Below are 23,248 nucleotides of genomic sequence, written 5' to 3'. Positions count from 1 at the left end.
ATTACAGATAGTCTTGTAGTGGGGGTGTTCAGGGGAATACTGACTTATTGTGTTGTCTTTAAGACTGACGGAGGACATTGTTCATAGATGATATTATTCATTCCTTCGTTCCCTTCGATCATGCCAAGAGAGTCAGAGAGCCGGAGTGGAAGAAATACTGTAAGCACTGTGTGCTGCATTCATTAGTGGGCCCACAAGCTAAGAACTGATTGGTGCAGCTGCCCTCAGTTGGGATTCTGTAAGGTATTATGAGTTAGAGGGCGACATGTTGTGAGTAGGGTGCTTCTATCAGAGCCACGTGTAATCCTAAGTGTGAGTTTGTGGGAGGCAAGAAACGAGAAACCTACAGCAGCTGTTTATACACTGCAGCAGTCAGAGGACGACGGACGTTTCTGCTGTGAGACTCTGAACTGTTCCATCACTAGTAGGTTTTACTGATCAGCTAACCCCCAATTTCTTAGCTGCCTTCACAGGATTAGAAAGATCTTTTTTTCTAAAATGAAGCAATTCATGATCTTAATAGCAGCCAGTAGATGAATGTGAATCCTCTGTGGAGTGGGTAACTGCAGAGCATTTGGAGATTTTTTGGAGAGTCAAGAGCTGATACTCCACTTAACATCAAGTGATTATGAAGAGTTCACTGAGTTCCAGGTGAAACACGGAGCAGTGGAAAAAAATTCCCTGTCTGGATTACAATTGATCTTCAGGTTGAGTATGCTGTTTAGAATAAGAGTCAGGTCTGAGATAATAAAAAACAGAGTCAGATTCAGGGTTTCTATTGTCTAAATAGAAGCAGTAAATACAGAAGGTATATTTACTGTGTAACATTACTAGTCTTGAGTAATATAATTTAGATGTACAGATAATTCACAAGGAAAAGTCCTCTTTCCAGCTGTTGTGAGTTGTTCGAGATGACATTATAACGCATTTTATTGTATTTTTCTTTGGTGTTACAGTTAAATGGTCAGTTACTGCATAACTGATTACAGTGTTCTACAGTGCGGTACTACACATTACTGTAACTAGAATTTTTAACATCATATTCTATGCATATAGTGCTGCCGCTGTAAACTACATTAACTGTCTCTTTAGTTACCTGTAAATTACTGCATTATTACTCAGTAGTCATTACTACATTATTACATGATTACACGAGTACACAGTTGTCATTACTACATCATTGCATCAGTACACAGTAGTTATCATTGCATTATTACATGATTACAAGAGTACACAGCAGTCATTACTACATTATTACATAAGTACACAGTAGTTTCTACACCTTGATCTCATAGAAAAATAAACACCTGCCAGTGTACTCAAAACTGACTTTGTGGTAGTTTCTGCTACAGTAGAACTGTCCGGGACCATATTTGCCTTGTTGACACACTCACAAGGTGAAAACAATACCAGCCAGGCTGCCGCGGTGGGTAATTAAAAGTTTGAAGGCCTGATTTAAAAGAGCTGAGAGTTGGACCGGACATCAGGTTTTCTGTGAGTTTGTTCCAAACAGGCGGTGCAGAGACACTGACTGCTGCTTCTCCATGTTTAGGTTGTGTCTGGGGACTGAAGGCAAACCTGATGCCCTGAGTGGTGCGGACAGCTGAGACACACATTTATACATGTTTTTAACTCACTAAAACATTAAAATGATAAGAGGCTGATGTATTTTGTGTTAAGCAAGCAGTTTCCCTTCATGAGACCATTTAAGGTAAACCCGGCTTAGGGACCTCATTCAGTCACCTGCTTTATAGCCAAAAGTATAATACTGAGAATACTATTTATGTATATTTTAAGGCTGTGGTGGTAGCGGCTGTTTGTGAACCAGCAGGCAGAAGTGGGACGCACAGACAATGTAGGTTCGCATTTATGAGGGAGCAGGACTATCTGTCTGGAACAATCCACCAGAGACAATATACGTGAATGTGTGTGTTTCTGTGTGTGTGTGCACGACCTAAACAGCAGCACCTCAGAGGCATGTTTTATGTGTGTGTGTGTGTGTGTGTGTGTGTGTGTGTGTGTGTGTGTGTGTGTGTGTGTGTGTGTGTGTGTGTGTGTGTGTGTGTGTGTGTGTGTGTGTGTGTGTGTGTGTGTGTGTGTCTGTGCTGCCCAGAAGAGAAAACATGAGCAAAAGTTCCCCAGCCTGTGGAGTAAGTTAGTTGTCATGAGTAAATAGCTGCCTGTGTGGTACTGGGCCAGTGGGCAGGCAGAAATAATGAGGACTGAAGATGGAGCCAGATGGAGCTTCACTTCACACAGCACGATTCCGCTCCACTTTCTAATGGACAGCATTTTGTTATGGGCAAGAAAAAGTGAAGGCTTTGGGTCAGTTTTCTGTCAGTTGTCCCTTATGCCAGAAAATGGAGGAATCTTTATTAGTGTTGAAAACACTGATCTGGGAAATACTAAAGGCCTGTGTGAGAGGATGTTAGAAAACATGCGCATGGTTTAGTGGCCACCATATGGGGACAGTCTGGAGTCTCATCAGATCAACATTATTTTTAATTTCAGCAGATGAAATGATTTTGTAGTTGGTGATTACATCAAATAACACAGTAAAATCATAAAAGCACAAGCAAAAACACTAAATTGGCTGTAGATTAAAATAAGTGTTGGAAAATGACTAATTTATTACAGATCTTAACTCATAAGACAAGAAAATTGTCATTTTTGAGAATTACTGTAATCCTACTGAAGCTGATCCTGACTTGACTGTGTTTTTTGACAGAACTTGGTACTAAATGAACATCTTCACGTGTCCGTTTGTTTTAGTGTGTGCAGCACTGACGTGTGAGTGTTTGCAGAACAAATGGTTTAGTGAAGTGTGCAAGCGTGGCCAGCTGTGTTTGTCTGCAGTAAAACCCCCAATCTGGTATCACCAGAGCACACTGTCTGAGTCACCCGAGTGTGTTTGCATGTGCGAGCGTGCGTGCGTTCGTTTGTGCGACTTAAGCTTGAACTCGTGGCGATTTGTCGGAAATTGTATGAAAAGCAAATGCACTGTGTGTCTCTGAGCTCTCTTTTAAAAAATCTGAACAACAGCCACGCAGCAGTCACATAGCATGAAGTGGTTGGGGAGAAGTTGGATGTGGTTATTGGATGCTGTAATATGTTGCCTGCAGTGAGGCCAAATATTACATCAGACTGAAGTGCTTAAACAACAAAGACTGTCAGTGAGAACAACTATTTTCACTCTGAAGTGAACAATTCGAAGCGTGGAAAGGGGAAGGATTATGTTAAAAGCCAGTATTTAGTCAAGCATAATGGTTTGAAATTCAGGGTGGCAATAATAAAAAATTTAAAAAGAAGTTTGTTTTTTTTTTTTTAGGAAATGCACTGGAAGTTAAAATTATTCTATGATACAAAACAGCAATGACAAGTATCCCAGTGATGAAAAATATCATACAAATACAATAAAAACAAACTCTTCTCACCTGAGTCAAGATTCTTGAAATACAGCCCAGTGGAATACTCAACATCTGTTCAAACCTCTCTGCAAAGGTAATAAATCAAAGGAGTTTTCCTCCTGCTGTTGGCCTGCTTTGCACTCAGGATTAGATGATTGATTAAAGGACACATTATAACAGACATTTGTCATAAGACATAAAAAAAGAAGAAACAAATCCCATATGTGTGCCCACATTCGAGTCTAACTAAGCTGAAAACTCCATTATCTGCTTTTTCCACCCTTCCGAGCAGCAGCGCAAACACAAGCCTGGCCTATTATCACCTTCTAAGTTGATGAGGTGAACTTATTGCAGCTGAAAATAACACTGATGAGAGCTGTGAGATTGAACTAAAACAGCAGGTTGTAGACTGCAAAGCCAAGACAATGAGTTTTTTTTTTTTTTGTTGTTTTTTTTTTAAAATGCTGAAATGAGGGAAGCTGCAGAGTTAAGTGATAATTCTCTGTGGGAGCATCACTACAAGCAACCTGTCTCATTTAGATGTGGTCTTTAAAGCCACTGCTAATATAAAAACACTGAGTGGAGCAGATTTAAAAAGCGACGGCATCATTACTTACTTAGTTTCATAAGTGATCCTTTTGTAGAGGAGGATCAAAACTGCTAGAAAAAAACACATCAGTAACATTCAGTAGCTAAACTTTAAGTTACACTTTAGATATTTGGTTTTGCCATCATACATTGTGTAGAATGGAGCAAATAAAAGCCACAGCTACAGATTAGAAATGAAATATTAACCAAATAGAAAGTGCTGCTATCAAAATCTTTCATGTTAATACATTATGTCGCTCTATATGTTGACCAACCTCCACAGAAATTCTGCATTTTGTTCGGCTGCAGATTCATTTACAATACACGCCAACTTGAGAGTATTTTATCGAGGCCACAGCAAGCAGCAACTTCATCACAAGCAGAAGTCTTGCAGCGTAACGGGGAGGAGGGGAGGTGATTTACTTGACAAGGATGGGAGGAAGCGAAGGATCTCAGAAAGCTGCTGTGGAAGAAGTGATGGAAAGGAATCCACACAGGAGGATGACGAGGGAGTGACAGGGTGACATGGATGGGTGTGGCGCCCTCCTTCGTTTCTATTGGTCGGAGTGAAGGCAGTTGTCGAGGAGGCACAGCGGGGAGGCAGAAAAACAGTGGGCGAAGAAGAAGAAATGAGGAGGAAAAGAATCGAGGGAGGAAGACAGAGAGAGAAGAGAGAGCTCGGAGCAGAGCTGAAAGACGAGGAGAGGCCGTGAAGATGAGGTAAGAGTGAGGGTGGGAGGCAAGAGAGGAGAGGAACAGCAGGAGGTATAAACACTTCGAATGTGAATCACAGGCATCTGGCAGGAATGGAGAGGGAGGTGGAGATTGAGATGTGAGACATAAGGAGAGGTGACAGAGTTAGAGTGGGTGAGAGAGACAAAAGTAGACAGAATGATGGAGAAAATGAGAAGCAAAGAGGGTTTGATTGAGGGGATAAAATGAAGCTGCAGGGATGATGAGCAGAGAACGAGAGTCAAATAGAGGAGAGTAATACATGTAAATCAACATGTCTATCTCCATGTTCTTCTTCATGGCTTGCTTATTTATTTGGTTAGAGCTTCTAAGGGTGATGGGCTTCCCCTGCTAGGATGTGTTAGAGTGTGTGTGGCTGTGTGTGAGCAGTAGGGAGGGAGGAAGAGAGTGAAAACTGACAAATCTTGTCAACTCGCTGTCCTCCCACATAATCTGCTGACAGCTTCTCTGTCCAGTCCTCTGTCGGGGAGTTTTTTTTTTGTTTGTTTTTTTTAGCAGAGGCTATAAGCAATTCACAGCTTCCTGGTGTTTATCAAGAAGCAGCAAGTTATGGACAGATTTCCTCCATTCGGTCTTTTGCATACAATAAACAAAGTAGAGGGGTGTTGTGACAGCCGTGCATGAGTCACATTCAAACTCATACAAGCACTGATGCCTGTTTTATGAGCAACAGCAACACAGGGGAGCTTAAACTACAAGGTGTTTCGCTGCAGGTTCTGCAGCTAACATGCCTGTTTGAACGCAAGTTGAATTCACGTTCAGTTACATTATGAGAACTTTGAATGCACATGAATGTACCATCAATGAATGTAGTTCTTTAAAGCGGTGTTTTGTCACACACACAAAATAAATGTGACCCAATTTGTGTCACTGTAGCGGCAGCACACTACTGGGTTAGGTATTTTACATAGGAGTGAAGGAAACAACATTACAACCCAAACTAAAGAATGGAATGCTTTATCATTTTTAATCTAGGACTCCCAAATTGACAAATTAGTTAATCTTAATTTAACCCCCTGACGCCTATTGTCGTTAATTTGCATCATACCACTTTCATTCAGACTGCACCTGAGATGGCGTATCCATTCCCCCAGTGCCGGTTTGTGCATATTCAATACGTACCTCGGAACCTTTTGCAAGCACTGGTTTCTCGTAGGACCGGTCTGAGTGGGACCTAATTATTATGTATCTGTTATTATTATTATATATCTGTTCTATGTGTAATAGACAAGTTAGCAATCTCCACTTATTTTAATATCAGCTGGAAAGCAAAAACACAACTTTTTAAAAAAAAATTGTAAATAAATTCAGGCGTCAAGGGGTTAGCATGCTCATTGTTTTGTACAATTAACAATACATTTACAACAGTTTTAAAGACCTCCTGTTATGATCCAACCTCTAGGGTCAGCTGGATGTAACAAAATAACCAGATATTATTTGGCTTAGGTGAAGGAATTTATTGCTCAGTAGCAAATTTTAAATAATAGTGGTCAAACCAAGCAAAACAAGGCTGGTGGGTGTTGCCAAATCGAAGAACAAAATAAAACCAAATGAAGGTTAACAGAGTATTTAACCTAGCCAACAAACAAAACAACTATACTCCCTCACCAAAATCAAAACACCATAGCAACACCTGCCACAAGTAACAGAAACTAATACAAAGTGCACAAAACTAACCAAAAAAAGGCACCTCTAAACACAAACATTTAACACACAGTACACAAAGTAATAGCTTCTTCACAAAGTTGGTGGACTGCTAACTGGAGCCACAGTCTCCACTGAGTCTGGGGGCTCCACGCCAAATTAGCAGCCGCCAACAGAAGCTCGAAAAGTCTGTAGTCACTCCTCAGTGACTATAGAACCAACAGATCATACACGAATACAAACAATACACACAGAGGCACCAGGGCAAACTGGTCACAAACACTAGCCGCCACGACTGAGAGTCTTGGTTGCAGATATAGTCATGCGCAGTGATTGCTGGGATGTTGCGGGAGGAGGAGTTGTGGTGGCGGACAAATCCAAGGTGTGGAGGACCAGGGCTGGGAGGAGGTTTGGAGCTCCAAGCTAATTGCGCCTCATGAGTGCCAGGTGGGAATCTGGAGCTCAGTCTTCGACCAGGTGTAATCAGTCCACTCCGCACGCCATCCAGACACAAATTCCATTTTCCACACACAGGCCCTAACACCTCCTCTGGTAAATATCGAGATTTTTACCTTGTTAGCATGTCCATATGGTGTTTTTTTTTAATATACAAGAAGTGAGCAGACAGTTTGCTGCCATGGACCTTCAAAACATGGATCCAGACTGCTGAGGTTTCAAATGTAACAAACCTAGGGAACCAGTTTTTCTGAAATCTTGTTGATCACCCCAGATCTGACAGGTCAAGTTCATTCACTGAAACTCCAATGTCCACATTTCAGTGAATGCAACTACAGTGTCCTGGTGCAAGTGAAAGCCCCATTAGGTGACAGCTATGCTTAGCAGCAACCAGTCACTGTGTCGGACTCCATAAATGTCACAGAGAGTGCAAAAGACAGTTTCTACACCTTTAGTTTACAGAAGCAAACATACAGATTGTAAAGTATTAAAAGGAGCTGAAGTTTAGTTCCTTGCTCCCAGTTGTTTGTAGAAGTCTTTCCTCTGAGTTCATTAAATACTAGCATCATCATGAGTGTCTCTATGGTGAGAGAGATGTGAACATTTACACAGAGAGATATAGATAAATTATCCTCAACATGGTGACAAGATCAACCAGGATCTAACAGTAAATGACAGATCACAGTTTAATATTATTTTACTGTGAAAGTCTGATCCATTTCCTGAAGTCAAATGATTGTTTTTGTCATTTCCTGTATTTTTTTTGTAGGAAAATGTTGTTGTTCCACATCAGGATATTTGCAGCAGCTCTATAATCATTGCCAATGTATGACAAGAGGTAGCCAAGTAACACTGAAAACACATTTTATTGTAACTGGCTGTCGTTAGATGAATTAACATCACCAGTGAACAGAATTTTCGGTGTTGAAATCAATGATAAACTGTGGGCAGCTTGCTTATAGGTGAACTTTCTCCCCTCAGATATTGTGCAGCATGTCTTCTCCTGGACTTTTTTGAACAGCGATCACCATTAGAACAAAAATGTTACTTTTACCTGTATTAGTCTGTTCACATCAGATAAATAGTAAGATTAACTCTAAAATAAGAAAAATAAGTTTATCAGGATGTAATTTCTTAATTCTCCTTTTAATGTAATTTTCAGCTACAGTGTATAAGCTTCTACAACAGCATAATGGAATTCCTGCCTGCCTGTATTGCTATGTTGACGCAGTCACACGATGTCAGCTCTGTTCAACAAATCTGCCAGATTAACTGACAAGATGGATCCTTTGTTTTTTTAAAAATGGATTTATATGAACATCTCCAGATGTGATGTCTCTTCCAACATGGGGTTTGTCTGTCAGTCTTCCAAAACGTGACAAATCACCCTCCCAAAAACTAATCATATGGTCGTATGACAAAATAATCTCAACCCATGATCCACTCACTAGCTGGAAAAATAATGAAAAGACAAAATAATCTTAAGTGGACTGTGAGTTGAGATTAGTTTGTCACACATTCTGGTATCAAGGTCAAGACTGAACTCCCACGCTGAGGATTCATGCATCTGTTTATCTCTTACAACTCTTTATGTCCCATGTTTGGTTTATGCTTCTATGAAGGAAAAGGTCAAGAGGTTCCATCTTTTACCTCCTGGGCTGCTGGAAGGCTTATTTTCCTCTGCAGGAAGCAGCCGTCTCTGCCACGCTTCACAGGGTTTAGAGGAGACGCAATGAATTCTTGAAATTACACAAAATTAAATACTCACTCAACTGACAACACAACATCGTTTGGGGGTCTATATCTGGATCTAGACATATCTTGCTTTGACAAGAACCTTTTCTATAAAGACTAGTATGAGTGTTCGGATTATTGTTGTTATTCTGTAATCTGAGTCACTCTTTTGGTCCTTTTTGAGCAAAAAATACCTCAATGTAGTTTTGTACAACTGTGGTATGAGCAACCTGTTTTACATTTGAATTTTGTGCTGTATTTCATCAAAACTATAAAAACTAAAAAAACAAACAAAAAAACAAAACCCTGTTGTTTGACTGTTTTCTGTCCCTAGCCACTGCTAGAGTTAAGTTTGTTTTGATTTTGGTATTACTATAACTCCAATTTAAAAGAAACGCTGATGGTCAAAAGAAAAAAAGTACATACAAAACAATGAGAAAAATTGCAATTTTGTAACGTTTTATGCAAATTTTCCTCAAATTAAGCCTGATTTTGAAGAAACGTTGGGATTGCCACTAAAATGTCAACCTGCAGTGTGGAACTACTGTCTGTCTTGTGGCAGTGAGAGAAATTAGACAAATAATGGCACTTATGGTGTATGGGTCACCACGGGTTGTTGTCTTTTTCAATTATAATCTCCCCTTTTTAAAAAAAAAAACATCTGGAGTATTGGAAACTTTTCCTCCATTTTTTCACTATACTCTTAGTTTCTGTAGACTATTTCATCTCCGTCGCTATAGTTGCTTCCCTCTTCAGCTCAAACCAGTGGTTGCTGGTTCACATAAAACAGCCAGGACAGTAATGTCAGTTCAGAAACCTGGTATGCTGCGAAATACAGATAGATCTACCTGCTGCTAAGCATGGTGTGGACTCATTAGGTGAGGGCTTGAATGTCACGAACATTCATTTATAAGTAAAAGTCACACCATCGAGCTGTAAAATGAACTTCAGCTGTTTTGTAATTGGTCACCCACCTGCAGATCAGTGAGGTTTAAGGAGATAAATATGTTGTTCCTTTGACCTAGAAGAGTGCTCAGGTCCTGAAATCGACCGCGGTGATCACTCTTCAAGAAGTGACTTTGTCTAACTCTCTGTCAAGGCTTGAATTCTAATTAAGCCGGATGATCACCTGAGAACAGTTTCTTTTATGTTCTATTGTTTGCCATTGCTTGTGTTATATGGATATTGTTCTGTTTTGTGCTGTTCAGTAAAACTTTATCTGCTCCAATAAATGGAAAAAAAAGATGAGAAGCATAATTAATTGGCTTCGTCAACACAGGAAGTGCTATGTTTCACCTGCAAAGCGATGTACACAACTGCATGTGTGATTAGTTACATCCAACAATCACTAAACTTGTTTCTGTTGCTCTCCAAGCGAACGACCCACCAAAGAAAATTTTCATCTGTAATGATGATAAATACCGTGGCAACCGTCCTAGCGAAGGATTTGTCAATAAATACCATGGCAACACGTTGTCACTACTCCTGCCTCGAGGATTTACATAAATGCTACATCAGTCCCACTCTCTGAGGACACACTGCGTAGTCTTGTGACTTGGAATTGACAATAACTGAACAAACACAGCATCCTTTGTTGTAACCAGCCGCCCGCTGCACACACACACACTCGGAGTTTAGGGTGTTTGGGACACACAAGGCTTAAGCAGACTCATAAAAACACATTAAACCATGATGGATCAGGGAATCGGCGGCAGAAGTCAGATAAACGGGGCGAGGTTATGAAGAGGAGAGGGAGATAAGGACAAGAATGACAAGAAGCTCCTTTGTTTCTCCTTTATTTTCTGCTCCTGCCTTGTTTTCGCCCTCCTCCTGACTGTTTTGCCAACCATTATGTGAACACTAAAAATGTGCACTCACTCACAAACACACAAAAAAGCTCAAGGCACAAACCACCTACACTTAAGTCATTGTTCTCTTTCTCTCGCTTCCTCTCTCTATGCGGTTTTAATTTTCCAAATACTTAGGCTTTAATTAATAAGGGAAACAGAGAAGCCTTTAATTGAAAGCATTCCTGACAATATCAGCCACTACTCCTGAGAACTGCTCCATTTTCTCACTCTCCCAACAACATAAGGCCCAACCAAAACCTCACACTTCTCAGCATCCTTCATATCACAGCTGCTGGATAACGCTGGAAATCTTGGGTTCAATTCTTCAGATTTCATAATATTGTGAAAATAATACACGATTGTCAAATGAATTCTTTAAAAATGAATACCCAGTCAGATGTCTGTGCAGGAATGCATGTACTAAACGTGTCACTCTTGCTAGAAAGGGCTGTAGGTATGAAGTTAGGTTTCCTAATTATCTCAGACTGCTTTGACTCTGATAGATTATTATATAAAACCATATGTAGTCAGTCACAGAATACGAACTACAGAATGTGTGATAAAAATTCCTGAAGCTGCTGCCACAACGGCACAGATGCTGCAGAGAAATAATGATGCATGAAAAAATAATTATGGCACACCAGAATTCACTCTTGACCACATGTAATTTGTAAGTAGTTGATTAGGGAGAAAAGCCATGTAGCAGTAACGTCACGGCCAGTTTCTGAGGCAGCTGATCAAAAAAATGGAGCGTTGCAGAGTTGAAACCTGCACTCTGGGCTAAGAGGATTACAGCCTAACATCATCCGGCGTCCACGGCCAGACGAAAGTCATTCTTGACTTTAAGAAGGACAGTCTCAGTATTGTGTCGCTCTGAGGCCTGATTGGGCTTATTGCACATTGGCCTACTGCACTTGGAGATACCCACCACTCTTCACTGTTAACAGCTGAGCCAGAACTCCCACGCTGGCTGGAAACGTAAACCTATATTGTCGTTGTATTTATTCCACTCTCATGCAGTCCACTTTCTCTTTATTATGAACTTCTGTTACCATGTGTCCATGTATCAGGCATGCAATTACAGTAGTGAAACTTATACTCAGAACTAAGAGGATTAAAACTGAACAGTGTCTGCTGACTACAATTCATCATCGTTCCTAACTTTTGGAGGAGTCGACTCAGTGCAGTATCTCCTGTCAGCCATATGGTGAACTCTCCTCCTGCAACCCAGTCATCCTCTCCAGTGTGCTGGAGCTACTGTACTGGGACAGTAACTGTAAACTTCCTAAACAGCACTGTGATAAATTACTTTCTAAAAACTAAATGTCCGGTGGTCTACGTATGATTATACATGATTGTGCTGTGCATTATGGAAAAATAAAGAGACTCACATGGAAATATTACATGAGTCGCAGCAATGCAGTGCAACTTCATGTAATCTTCTGAATTTGAAGTACTTGTAATTTGCTTCAGTATTTTGTATTTGTTCCTCAGTTTTTGCATTAAAAGCAATGAGTCCTTTACCTGATGTGTTTTCCTGTCATTTATAACCATTTGATAAACAATAATGCCCACTGTGCTTGAGTTTTTAAAAAAAAGCCCTAATTAGAAAAACTGGTTAAAAACAAACGAGAAGCTGAGTTTATTCTACACTGTTGCATTTCTTTTCAGACTTTGAGAAACGTCTAAAGGTCATTAAACAGAACCTTTGTATTGTTCCAGTAAAAAAAGGTTAAAATGTGCGCAGTTTTTGAGCTGTTCGACTTGGTGACAAAATATTGACCTCTGAGTTAATTCACACCCTGATGAGACTTTAAAGGACAATGATCAGACTGTGTGATCAGCACACAGACATTCTTTTAACCGATGACTATGAAAGGCCGCCTTAAAGTGCAGCTTTATTCAAATGACACGACACCACAGATGACGAGATAAAGATGAGAACATGCTGTTGGCTAAATGCTGGCATGTCAGTTCGGACCGTAGCCAGGCTCATGAATGTAAGCATGTTCACCATTTGTTATTTCAGAAGCTCTTGATGAATGTGTCTGACAACAGGAATCTGTCCCCTGAAATGTCTGCCAACTTCACCAAACCCTTCAGGAACAGTGGGACAACATTCGACAAGCCAGCTTTGACAAATTTATGAACTCTACGTGTGACTTATGATTTCTTGTCTATGACTCCACTCTTGATCTGCTCATTGTCATTTCCAGTATTTTGCATAATTGGCTGTTGAGTGACATCCATTTAGTTGACAAACAAATACTTATTCTCTAAGGTTTGAAAAAAATGAATTTAATATTGTACATGCTGTGTTGACATTTTTGTTCACTATAGTTACTTTAAAACTGCGATTTTTCTTGGAAAAACTATGATTATTTTTATAAAATATGATGATTACATGATTCTCCTAGAATAAGCTTCTTAGTAGTATATGCAACAGTTAAAAATGGCACTTTCTTGCAGGCTACAGTATTAAAACAATATGATCGCAATCGCAATAATGAGTACTTTTACTTTTGATACTTTAAGTACATTTTGTTTCTCATGTGCCTGTACTATAACTTGAGTAACACTTTAACAAACTTCGTAATAAAATTTAACGTTATGGTATTGCTACTGTCATTAAAAGCTATTTTTAGAGGTACAATGTATCAAATGTCAATGTAACATGTGACATAAACATAGACTGTATATAAAAATGGACGTAGCTACTGTGATGTCACCTGTTGGTTTCTGCACTGGGAAAATGAAGCCAGGATTTTGCTACTTCTGGGTTGCCAGCTTGGATTTTTGGAGCCAAAGCCGGAAAAAAAGATTCTCAGAGGGCGGAATCGGAGAACAGCGATTGATCAGACTGACTGAGAACCGAGGACTCTCTACCCGCTCACATTTACCGGCTTCTGCTGTTGACCGACACTGCTGCTATCAATGTTAGCTTCCAAAACTATTCTCTGGTCAACACACACAGAAATACACTCCATCAACATCTAGAGTGCATTACACACATTATATCTGACACTAAAATTGCATCTGAAGTGCATTAAAACCAGCACCAGTAATAAAATAAACATTTACTTACCGAGTCCTTTCAGTGTCTGCTGGTAGAATCAGCCGAAGGTAGAAAACTGGTTAAAATAAGCCAACAGGCAGAAAAACTGTCTGTGGAAAATTTCCTGCTGCTCCACCGATAAATAAACCAACAGTTATTTTATCAGAATTAAATCCAAACAGAAAAACAGAGTTTATGGTGAATGAGCGTCTAGGCTGCCTGACCTGTCAATCATTCCAGACCAGACTGTCAATCAAATAGCCACGCCCTCTGATTTCACAAAACTTTAACACTTTATATAAAATTCAATATTGATTTATTTTAGGATCGGCCACCTGATCTCTTGTTTTGACCATGAAAAATAACGGGAAAAAAAATCCGAGTCGTAGAAAAGCAGTCTATTGAGTTTTAGTTTTTCCTGTGTAGAATTGGGGTCTATGGAGCTTTTTGCAGCCAGCCCCTGTCAGACTGAGTGGTACTGCAAATTTTTGACACTTCCAGGTAGGCTTCATTTTTGGAGCCAGGCGCTACATCCATCTTTATTACGCAGTCTGTGGACATAACAGACGCTGATCATCTGAATCTGCTCCTCTGAGTTTAATAGTGAGATTGAGGTCATTGTTTAGCTGCAGCTTTACTGTTTTCATTCACTCTCACTGCTCTCATATTCATTCTTATTTTCTGCCACAGCAGGCCGCAGTTTGCAGTGATTTAGCTCTAAAAACCTGCTCGGCAACAAACAACAGAAAGACACAGTTGTAAGGCCACCAAATGAACACAAGGCATTTAAGAGACAGTGGACTCACATCCACCAGGTGGCCAGAAACCAACTCCAAGTGACGGATGATGTTGCTACTCGAACCTACCTATCAAAAAACATAAAATACACAATAATGTCAATGTTGATCCTTATTTTCAATGCATCAAAGTTGCAAAACAAAAATACACAAAGATTTTTTTTGAAGTTTTTGTAAGATTTTGACACTATCATTGAGTAGTAATAAAACATAGGCTATCTTTCAATGAAAACATCAATTAGGGGCATTTAGAAGCAACGTACGTGTCAAGTTAATGATAATAATGATGATGATGAATGGTGGGTAATGTTTTTTATCCCTGACAAATAAATGTCAGAAACTAAATTCAGCTAAACTGGTCGGCTCACTGCTCTGCTCTGTTTGGACTAATATTAGCTTCACATGGTGACAGCCAGGGCTTCTTCACAGCTTTCAACCCGGGAGGGACCAAGTCACAGCTTTTAATGAACCACAGTTAAAAAGAAAAAAATGTGTTGAAGAGTTAAATGGAGAACTCAGACGACACCTCTGTCTCCACCGGGTGTCAGATGTCGGCCATTTGCACTGCAACTGTCAGAAAATAAGGTGACGCCTCCTGGTTCTGTTTGTATTTCTAAATGGAAAAGCCACAGTCACTCTGGAAAACACAGGCAGAGTTCATGCTTCATTTTCTTACATATCTCTTGGAATCATTAATCAAGCAATTGTCAACTCCCCTATGGTGTAGCGGTTAGGATTCCTGATTTACTCCCAGGTGGCCTGGGTTTCGATTTGGGAACAGCTTCTTAGTTTAATGGTGGTTTGTGTTACTGATCAGAAGCCTGACCCCTCCCCTGCCTTCCTGCTATATGCAGACAAAAAAGGATTATTGTTTATCATATTAAGATTATCCACAGCTGCTAAACTTTGGTTTCGTCTGAAAACTTGTTTATATGATGTGTTAGGTATAATTACAACCAAACAGTGCTGAGAAAAATTAGTTGATTTTAAATGTCAGTGTAATCTGAATGTATCCAGTTAATAGTGTTTACATGCAGCTACATTTGTGATTTTAATTTCTTGTTGACAAACACCTTTCTAAATGAGATGATTAAGTAATGCTTGTTAAAATGCCATGTCTTCTGGATGTGTGTAAAAACACATTGGAGGAATTTGTCAGATTATATTTGTGTGTATTTTATTGTAAATTATGTATTTGTGTCATAAATGTAATGTGATAACTTGAAAAAAGTGCACAGTAATTTGCATAACTTTTAGTATGACTGAATTGTGCACAAATCATTTAAAGAATTTTATAAATGTGCAGAACAGAAATAAATGCATTATATATTCAACCTTTGGTGCTGTGGTCGAAAGAAGTTCAATTTTCAAAAAGAAAGTATACCTGTAAATTTCTTTAGATAGATTTTACCATACTGTAAGATCCAGTAGAATAGTATGTATATTTACCACAGAGTAGTGTTTAAATTGTCTTACATGATTTGAAGAATTTCAAAGGATTCTGTTTGTGAAGGTAGAAATCCAATAAGACATTTTGACTAGAGAATAAATGCTCTGAGTCATTTTTAGGGAAAAAAATAGGCAGAATTCTCTGAGTCCAGCTTCTTAAATATGAATATTTTATAGTTTCTTTCCTCCTTAACTACAATAAATGGAATATCTTTGAACAACAGAAGACATTTGATCATGTTATCTTGAGCTTTGGACCAAAGTGGTTGACAGTTTTTAACTGTTTTTCCCCCCACTTTTTATTTATTGTTTTTTGCAATAAACAACAACAACAACAAAAAAACAGACAGACAAGTGAGGTCTGGGGAAAAATAGCCTACAGTACACCAAGGCAAGAGGGTACAGGTACAAAGCGCATTTTTTTTTCAATGAATTTTCACATAAAGAACAAAAGACAGGGTTGGTAAGAGTCCAAATGTTTATGGCAGTCCCATTTTTCCCAGTATTTATCCCCCTTCTCTTTCTGGAGTCTAAGTGAGAAAGTCATCTTTTCCACTGAGCGAATGGAATTGATTATATTAATAAGAAGGGCAGTGGTGGGGGGTGTCCTCTGAAACCAGCACTTCGTTATTGCTTTCTCGCTTGCAGCCAGGTGTTTTTAACTGTTTTTGACCAAACAACTAATCGATCAATCAACAAAATAATCAACAGATGAATCGACAATGAAAATAGCTGGTGGTTGCAGCTCTGTTGTTTACAGGATGAGCTATTGGGAGGACAGCTGCTGTGAGTTGCAGAATGTGACCACATGAGACACGCTGCAACACATATCAAACACACCCTTGGAGAAAGGCGGCCTGTTCAACCAGCTCTGTCATGGCTGCTTTGAAGGCCTCCTCTGGTGTCTCTGCCCTGTGTGGACTCATTCATGGAAGCTACTGGAACCAACAATCCAATCGTGCTGTTTCTACAGGATTTTGTGAAATAAATCCTGTGTGGATCCACTGGCTGCTGCAGTTGTAACTCGCTTTGTTGGACACTGATCATATCAACTGCCATCATGAAGCTGAGGAGGATCTGAGCTGAAACGTGTGCTCTGGTGAGATCCTATGGATGCCTGATTTACTTCATCTTGGTAAGTGCTCTGCTTGGACTAAAATGCTTGTGTGTGGGTTTGATTTGAGCTTTTCAGGGGGAATCCTCAGTTTCTCCCCAAATTCCTGCATTGTGGTGATTTGTGCACCATTTTGTACATTTTCTGCAAAAGTTTGTGGTGGAAATGTCTTCATTTATGTAAGAGAAAAAAGCGAACTCAGGCACCAGGTGTCAATCCAAACTACAACAGAATTTAATGCAGTTAGGGCTCTCAAACATGTTGTATTGTTTTCAAATACTGAGCTGTAGATTTCGCCTCTGTTTGGGGAAGTTGACTTTTGCAGTGTGTGTATGTAAACCTCTAGAATTAAGTAGCTCATATGTGTTTCAGAAAGATTTCCCCTCATGTCCAAAACTACCAAACTTATTGGTGTTTTTTAATTACTCTTTAGAAATTATGTGCATCTCAGTTATGTTACTCCAGCTGAATGAAAGCAAGAAAATGCTACGTTTTGTCAATAATAGATTAAAGCATCAATCAAATCTGTTGGAGACCTGCCCTAACTGCGGGTGGCATTGTGTGGCCATGAGGAACAATGTAGTAGTAGATTAAAAGTCCTCTGCTTCGTTCATGTTTTTATTGGGATAAACAAGTGCTCTAAAATTGAAGGGGACGTTTCCCCTGCGTCCCTCTAAAATCTGCACTTATGTGAGTGGACGTCTGAGATCTTTTTCATTCTGCGTTTGTGAGGTTTGTAATATGGCTGCTGGCCGTGTTGCTCCCATCCCAGAACTGTGATGCATACAGCAGCGATAGTTTATTACAGATATAACTGAAGTCATTCATCACCCACTAATCGCAGCGTTGGCAGGTTGATCCCTGGCTCCACATGTCAAAGTGTTCTTGAGCAGGACGCTGAATCCTAATGACTCCTGATGTTGGGGTGAGTGCTGTGTTAGTTTACCTCCATGGGTGACTTTGGGTGTCAAGGGCTAGTTGTAAAGGGCTTTGGATAACAACATTGTATATAAATGCAGTCAGCTTATCAGTTTACTGCCCCTCATTAATGAGAATGTATGAGAAGAATGAAGTTTGAGCAAATTCAGAAACATGTAATGTTGGTACTTAGTTTGTCCATAAGAGATTCCTGATGACTTTAATCCAAAGTCAGAACATTTCTTGATCCGAACTCTCCCCTTATCAGTCATTTGCTTTTTTTTTTTTTTTTTTTTTAATCTCTTTAGTCAGGTGCAACGTGCCACCAGTTTAAGTTATGTGTTTTTATTTGTCTGTGCTGTTATTCTGTTCATTTATTTATTCCAGAATTGCAGCGTCAAAAACTAATTTCCTCACTGGACACATAAATTATTATGTTGACCTTTCATTTTTATCTGAAATAAATTCTCAATGATTGATATCTAAGTCTGCCTCAGTAACATTGGCTGGACTTTGGTGTTGATCTGTTCCGGCTGATATCTGTGTGCATCACTGGCAGTGATATTTGTTGTTACTTCAGTTTCTTCTTGTGTTTATTTTCCTTTTTGTCTGGCTTTAAGCCAATATGTTTTCATGATGTTGATTTATAAGTGGTGAAAGCTATTGATAATGTTATGGGCCAACCTTGTTTTGCACATTTCTCTGTTTTGCTGCTTCGTGAAACACCCAAGATAATTCCTGTTGCACAGTCATATTAACATTTTCTCTGCATACTTCATATTCAGCCATACATTAAATACATATTTTATTTGCGACATGTAGGGTTGATCTGACGTCTTCCTTTATTCTTCTTTATATCATAATTACATCTTTCCTGCTGCTGCTTTGTGATGTCTCTGTGGCTGTCAGCTTTAAACCTGTTTCCATGTACTGATGGTCATCTTTTTCTTATCAATTATCTGATCCAAGTCATGAATTTATATTCTCATAGTGTATGAATTATTACCTTGATGTATAGCGGATGTGTCTTAGTCTGCTGCTGCATATCAGGTGACTTGCTGGCTCTGATTTATCCATTTCAACTCTCTAAATAGTCCATTTCCTGGAGTTCAGTGTGGAAAATAAACACACAACGTCCACATAATGTAATCTCTGCTGTTCAGAGCTGTAAGCTGGTGGAGAACGATGAGAACAGAGTGTACAAGTATAAACTCTTTACATACTCTGTACTCACATGAATGTTTCATGTGGGTTTTATGCGTAATACCCATGTGTGTTCCTGTCTGTCTGGTACGGTGTTCTGCATATGTCTGCTCTAATTGATCATTTCCCACCAGTGTCACACACATCCGGGGATGCCGTTTTATGTTATTTAGCACAGCTTCATGGTTCAATAACAGTGTTTCTGAAAGTCTGCGTGATCAACAAGCCTTAAAACGCAAAAGTCGTACGTCCATTAATCGATCTGTGGATGTGTGGCATTTCTAACAGAACAACTCCAACATTTACCTCGCCTCATAGCCTCCCTTAAAGCTGCGCCATTAGACTAAGTGAATATTTATCATGATTCTGGCCTTCTGCAATTAAATGAATATGGACAATATTGACGTTTAAACTGCTTGCCTCTGTCAAAGAAAACTTTGCATTTTAAATGATGTGCTTCCTAAGCTAACAGCAAACCGCCAGGGAGAAATCCAAATGTTCTGGCTTCACTTATAGGGAGCCGTCATGCCTGCAGCTGCAGCATGTGCAAAACTTTCTTGGATGTTGCAGCTGCAGAAGATTAATATGACCTACAACAGAGTGCAGGCGGGTGAAATGAAAATCAAATACGAATGAAAGTGAAAAGTTAGTCCCTCGAAACCGATCATCATCCGCTGATTGGAAATATCTTGGATTTAGGGCAAGCGATGTTATGCAGGGATAAATCATAACGTCAGGAGTGCTTCAGTTTTGTGTGTGTGCCATACATCAACATTAATTTGTTCAACTACTGAAAAAAAAACACTAAAAACCACATACAAAGAATGCATGAGGAATGCAAGAAGAATAACTTGCTGACATCCTTCATAATGGTGACGCTATACAGTGTGTCATTGTATCTCAAAACAGAAAGTTTGATTTCTGTTTTGTGAATAATTAAAATGAAAATGTAAATAATATATTCGAATGCGGTCAACAAAAATGTTATAATGTTGGAGACGTTCATTCTTTATTATGTTTATGCTGTTGGTTGCACATGCAGTGTGTGGGATTACAGAAATGGTAGTGAGGCTAGGAGGCGCTGTTGAGGTAGCAGGGGTTGGTGTAGGCTGGAGAACACACATGACACTTACATTATTTTGTCATGCTGTATTCCCAAAAGAAAATAGTACAACATGGAGGCAAAAATAATGTTCAGTTTAAAATAGAAAAAAAACAATTAAAAGCATTTTGTCAAGAAAATCAATAAGTAATCATGAAAAATAATGAGCCCTACCATATATTTTTTATAAATGACTATTTTTTTTTACAAATTTGAAATCAGTCACTCACATAGCTGATAAGATTAGTCATATTTACAAGTTCATAAATTGATACATTTCATCCATCCATCCATTATCTAAACACCGCTTAATCTTCATTAGGGTCTTCGACTTGGGGTGAAGGCAGGGGACACCTGGACAGGACAGTCTGTTGCAGGGCTACATAGACAGACAAACATTCACACCTACGGGCAATTTAGAATAATCAGTTAACCTCAGCATATTTTTGGACTGTGGGAGGAAGCTGGAGTACCTGGAGAAAACCCACGCATGCACAGGGAGAACATGCAAACTCCATGCAGAAAGATCCCGGGAGGTCTGGGACGCAAACCGGGATCTTCTAGCTGCAAGGTGAAAATGCTAACCACCACACCATTGTGAAGCCCTGATACATTTCAGTAACACAATTTATAAAAAAACAGTAGTAAAGATAGCAACATTCCTCTATTCTGAACTTGACCCACAAAAAGTACTCACAGATTTATTGCACCTGCCGAGTGCATCAGTTTGACAGGGATGTGAGCTCAGACACTTGGACACTGTGACAAGATGTGAAATCAAGGCAAGTTTCAGGAGGCAAACTTTAGCATCTTCAAATAAAAAGAGAATGGCAAAAATTGCAAATAATCAATAATATAGGAGGACATATGCTTTAGAAACTGAGTTGGGACACAGTTGAGCTGACAGGTAGAGGAGTAGAAGTGACAGTGTCTGTCAAGGAAAGGTTTCAAACTACCCAGTATAGCAGATCACTCAGAAATAATAGATAGGATCCCATTAGCGGAGGAGCTCTTGTTGAAGTTCCTCACTTTTTTTTTTTTTCTTTTTGGAAAAAAGTTGGAAAAATATGGGGAAAGTATGTGTCATACAGGAAATGCTTCCAGTGGAAAGAGATAAGAGTGTCATCACGCTGAATAGGACTCTGCAACTGGTGGGTTCCTGCCATGACGATGCTTTTCTCTTCACACCTTGATCCTGAAGTGGGTCGTCGGCTCATGTCTCCAGACACATAACAACCCCTTTACCCTGCTGCTTGACTGCTGTCCCATTTCAGATCTTGTGTGTGTCTAATGTGGGACAGGGTTGGAGTTTGGAAGGCACCTTTGTGGTGAGGCAGCATAAAGTTCAACCAAGTTTATCAACCAGGCAACCAGAGGGCTGCACTAGAAAGTAAGTTTGACATGACCAGGCTGTATTTGTGTTATCCAGCTCAACAAAACCTAAAACTATAACCAGAGATGATGGTTATCACGATGGTGATTATCAGCTTTATTTGTTACTTCAGGTTTTCTTCACCTGGCTTTTTGGCCTCACATTAAAGGAGGCGTTTGACACGTCACAAAACTCTTCTTCAGCACAAACTAGACCAATCGCATGCTGCATATTTTAATTATTCATTTTCCCACTCACTGCGCTCTTAGTGCAGCTGCTTATTGCTATTGTGACAGCTGCACATTACAGCTCTTAAATTTTAAATTTCATACATTTAAACTTTATACTCAAGAAGAGCATTTATGTCTGACTTCCTGCCTGCCTCTCTACTAACCTATCAAATAAAGCCAGCAAAAGGCCAAAAAAATGACTAGAAAAAAAAGTATTGATGAGTCATCGTCTCTACAAGTGCATAGCCTAGGTAGACAAATGTTAGCATGCTAACACGCTACGCTTGGATAGTAAATGTACTAAACACTATGTTTAGTATCAGCTTGTTATTGTAATAGTGTCACTTGAGCATATTAGGATACTAATGTTGGTATTTATTTTAACGCACTCTGCTGGAGTACATTCTCACAGAGCTGCTCATATGGCTCTACTCTTGTTAAAACCCATTTTGACCAACTCCTGCTTTGTTTTGCTCACCAGCTTATTTATTATTTATACCCACAAATACTCTAAGCTCCCACTTCTATTCAATCATGGTTTGTCAGTGCTGTTCCTCTTTCAGATGGGAACTAGCACGGTGACAATAATGCCCGACTACTGTCACTTCCCTTCAGATGTGTTCAAATTAATTTTGACATCTGTTTTGAGATTGTTTGGTTGAAGAAACAGCACATGAAAAATTTAGGTAGAAACACAAATATGGCATGTGAGACAACACAGGCCGTCGTGTTACAGCGGAGACACGGGCTTCACTTAGTCAGAACATTAATCCAGGGTGATGAAACATTTATTGAAGCTGCAGCAAGAGTCTAAAACTGATGAAAACACACTGACATATGTTTTGCATACATAACAGATAATGAAGACATCAGCTTGAGTTGCCTTTTCTCAGATCCTGCTGTTAAAAGGTTAAAAATGTCTTCAACTGCGACAGATTGTTCCCCGTTTTGACATATGCTCATCAACTTTTTATACCCTTTTTAAAACTGTGATATTTGAGTTTGTCAAGCAAGAATAAGACGGAGTCATAATAAAGAAAAGTCTCAGTATGGCGGGTTTTACTAAGTTGGAGTTAAAGAAGCCATAAGTTAACATAAACGCACAAGTTTCTAACTTGAAACTTGCAGCTACGAAACTTTTCCATCAGTTCATTTCACATCCAAAGTCTCATGGTTTAACGGCTGCATGCCTTCTACCGGCTCCATGACGGTTCCACACTTTGACCTTCTTTCTAATTGGAATCAGATATTTGCCGGTAATGAGTGTAATGTAGCCTGATGGAGTTATGGCAGCGAACGACGGCTGGTGTTAAATGGTGCTTACAGCAGGGTACTGTAAGGCATGTGAGCTGGTGCGTGATAGATTCCATGCACTTGGATGGTGATGGGAATGAAAATCAAATCACGTAAGCGGGAATATTCTGCTCGGGAGACGGTGAATGCAGGGCAAATGTTGTGCGTATCAGTTTGGTGGAAACATCATAGATTTTGCGTTTCGCTGAAGGTGTCTCCCACTCCTTAGTTTTCCGCTTGTTTCACAAAATCTCCTACTGTTCTTTCTAGAGGCGCTTTATTT

Source organism: Amphiprion ocellaris, chromosome 14, assembly GCF_022539595.1.
Source record: "Amphiprion ocellaris isolate individual 3 ecotype Okinawa chromosome 14, ASM2253959v1, whole genome shotgun sequence".
NCBI lineage: Eukaryota > Metazoa > Chordata > Actinopteri > Pomacentridae > Amphiprion > Amphiprion ocellaris.
This window is presented reverse-complemented; position numbering follows the sequence as displayed.